We start from the raw sequence: 4,144 nt of genomic DNA on the forward strand, positions 1-4,144 counted from the left end.
CTGAGGTCAGTGCCCAAATCCAGAATACAGTCGAAGCTATTAAACCTGCTGCCCATGTGCCCGATGTAAACGTGCCTGTAGTTGCTGTCAATATACCAACTGATAATTCTGCTGACATGCCTGAAGTTGCTGTCAATATACAAACCGATAATTCTGCTGCCGGAGATTTGAGGATGTGTGTGGATTACAGATCGCTTAATAGGATTACAATAAAGGATAACTATCCCCTGCCGATTATAGAAGACTGCCTTAATTATTTAGGTAATAAAATTTTTTTCGACTCTGGACTTGAGAAACAGCTTTCATCAAGTTCCAATGCATAAGGATTCTATTCAATATACGGCGTTTGTAACACCTTTAGGACAATTCGAATTTTGTTATATGCCATTCGGACTTAAGAAAGATGGCGCGGTGTTTCAACGATTTATTAATATGATATTAAGGGAAACATTTGAGGAACACTTGGAAATATTGGGTCAGATATTGCAGGCCTTAAGTACAGCGGGTTTAAGATTGAATTTTGAGAAATGCAAATTTGCATTTAATGAACTTGATTACTTAGGTTATAGAGTCAATAATGAGGGCATTCGACCAAATGACACTCACTTCGAGACAATTAAGAATTATCCAATTCCCAAGGATCACGATGAGGTCGAAAGATGTATAGGATTATTCTCCTTCTTCCGTAGATTTGTTCCAAATTTTTCAAGAATAGCTAAACCCTTAACAGAGTTAATAAAAGGAAAATTTAATTAGACGAGTGATTGTACAGAGGCATTTATGACACTAAAGGACAAATTAAGTAATCTGCCAGTACCAGCAGTGTACAATCCCCAATACATAACGGAACTACATACTGATGCGAGTTCTAAAGGGTACGGTTCAGTGCTCTTGCAAAGACAGGTAGATGGAAAATTCCACCCAGTAGCTTATTACTCAAAATGTACTTCAAAAGCAGAGGCACAATATCACAGTTTTGATCTGGAAACTCTGGCTATAATATATTCTCTAAAACGATTTCGAATTTATTTAGAAGGCATTCCATTTACAATAGTGACATACTGTAACTCACTTACGTTAACGTTAAATAAGAAACTAATAAATCAAAGGATAGCAAGATTGGCTTTAGAACTTGAAAACTTTGATTATAAAATTCGACATCGTAAAGGGGAATTTATGTCGTATGTTGATGCCTTAAGTCGGATACCTATTATAGCCGCAGTTGACGGCTATGATGTGGATTGCCCAGACTAGAGATGCTAATATTCAAAACATGCGAGAACGTTTGGAAAAGGATAACGTAGAAGGTTATACATTAGAGAACGGCTTAGTATTTCGATATTCTGATCAAGGACGCAGACAACTGTACGTACCCGCAGAGATGGAAGAAAACATAATACGTGTGTATCAGACGGTCATTCAGGGATTGAAAAATGTTTTAATAATCTAAGGAAATATTATTGGTTTCCAAAAATGAAGGAGAAAATTAATAAATTTGTAAGAAACTGCCTGAAGTGTATATACTATTCAGCGCCTAATAGAAAAAATGAAAGGAATTTATATAGGCTGAGTAAAAAACCAGTCCCGTTTGATACATTACATATTGATCATTACGGACCATTGCCATCGATAAAGTCGAAGCGGAAGTATATCCTTGTAGTCGTTGATGCATTTACGAAATTTACAAAATTATACTCTGTGAACTCTCCAGGTACAAAAGAAGTCTTATGTGCTTTAAAGAAGTATTTTAAAAATTACAACCGCCCGAGAAGAATAATTAGTGACCGGGGAACTTGTTTTACATCTAGTGAATTTAGCAAATTTGTATACGATCGTAATATAGTTCATGTTAAAGTGTCAGTGGCATCACCACAATCAAATGGGCAAGTCGAGAGGATAAATAGGGATTTAAGGGCAATGTTAGCAAAACTGACAGAACCAATCGAACATAGTGACTGGGTCGAGAAATTAACGCATGTAGAATTTGCTATTAACAACACCGTGCACCGGTCTATAGGACAATCCCCTAGTAAGATGTTGTTTGGTATTGAACAAAAGGGCGAGATAATTGATGAATTGTCAGAACATTTGCAGGACACTTATGAGGGAATTAATAGAGATTTAGTTTCGATTAGAAAGCAAGCCTCTGATGCTATAGAGAAGTCTCAATCGTACAACCTGAATTATTTTAACAAACATCATAAGTCGGCCAAAATATTCAAAATGGGAGATTTGGTAGTATTGAGAAATGTCGATACATCAGCCGGCGTAAACAAAAAGCTCATTCCAAAATATCGAGAGCCATATATTGTTCAGAAGCAATTAGGTAATGACCGATACGAAATAGCTAACATTGAGAATTGTCAGGTAACACAAATGCCATATGTTGGCATTGTAGATTCAAGTCGTTTGAGAAATTGGTTGGAATTTAAGATTGATAATCGAAATGAAATGAAGGCAACATTGACGAATATGAAAATTATGAATATTTAGAGAATGATGATAGTATTAGTGAATATGAAGATTACGAATTTTTAGATGAGGAATATTTATAAATAGTATCAATCGAGGTCGATTGAAATGTCAGGTCGGCCGAGATTGTAGTAATATAAGATATTGTAACACTAATTGTAATTAGGTCTGGTAGCATTAATTGTAATTGCATATAATTGCAACTAACTTCACGGTTGCAAAAAAACTGCAACCAAAGTCATTATTAATTGTGATTTCCGCCTTGAATAAAGTGAACACAAAAATAAGTAAAACGTGAAAACAAATAAAAAATAAATAATTCAACTTGACCAATTAATATAAAATCAGTTGTGGGGTACGACTGAAGCCCCTTTGTGTAAAATTTGTGCATAAACTTTCAAGGAACACTAATTCATTTGGAGATGAATATGGGTTTGCGACCAAGTCGCCATGCTTTAATGGCTGCATTAACAAATGCTGGGATTGAATTCCCCGAGTCAGCAACCCTAAGCCAACTAAGGCTATTGTTTCAAGAAGTGCAAAAGGAGGAAAATATGCCTACGGGAAATTCAAATGCAAACGATGAACCCACAAGCGACGGACGTCCAACTGACATGTTGATGATCAGTGGGGGCAGATTTTCTGACGATTTGTCAAAAATAATTCTATATAAATAATTACTATATAAGGAAAATTTTATTTTATTAATAAAAAACTTAAGACACATTTTTGGCAAAAAACGGCAAAAATCTAAATTTTTTTTTAAATTTTAAATTAAAAAACGTATATTTGTGTCATAAATGCCTCTGTACAATCACTCGTCTAATTAAATTTTCCTTTTATTAACTCTGTTAAGAGTTTAGCTATTCTTGAAAAATTTGGAACAAATCTACGGAAGAAGGAGAATAATCCTATACATCTTTCGACCTCATCTTGATCCTTGGGAAATGGATAATTCTTAATTGTCTCGAAGTGAGTGTCATTTGGTCGAATGCCCTCATTATTGACTCTATAACGTAAGTAATCAAGTTCATTAAATGCAAATTTGCATTTCTCAAAATTCAATCTTAAACCCGCTGTACTTAAGGCCTGCAATATCTGACCCAATATTTCCAAGTATTCCTCAAATGTTTCCCTTAATATCATATTAATAAATCGTTGAAACACCGCGCCATCTTTCTTAAGTCCGAATGGCATATAACAAAATTCGAATTGTCCTAAAGGTGTTACAAACGCCGTATATTGAATAGAATCCTTATGCATTGGAACTTGATGAAAGCTGTTTCTCAAGTCCAGAGTCGAAAAAAATTTTATTACCTAAATAATTAAGGCAGTCTTCTATAATCGGCAGTGGATAGTTATCCTTTATTGTAATCCTATTGAGCGATCTGTAATCCACAGACATCCTCAAATCTCCATTTTTTCTTCTAACTAACACTATCGAGGATGCATAAGGCGACTCACTGGGGCGAATTATACCCATCTTCAATAGTTCCTCAAGTTTAGATTTAATTTCACCACGTTCACGGTAACACAAACGCCGAGGTCCACTATACATAGGTACATCATTTGTCAACCTAATTTGCATACAAAAGTCAGTTATTTTTGAAGCACTATTAAAATTTTTAAAGTAATTAATATTAATTAATGATCGTAATGCAAAAGCTTTGGT

The sequence above is a fragment of the Lucilia cuprina genome, chromosome 4 (assembly GCF_022045245.1).
Source record: "Lucilia cuprina isolate Lc7/37 chromosome 4, ASM2204524v1, whole genome shotgun sequence".
Lineage (NCBI taxonomy): Eukaryota > Metazoa > Arthropoda > Insecta > Diptera > Calliphoridae > Lucilia > Lucilia cuprina.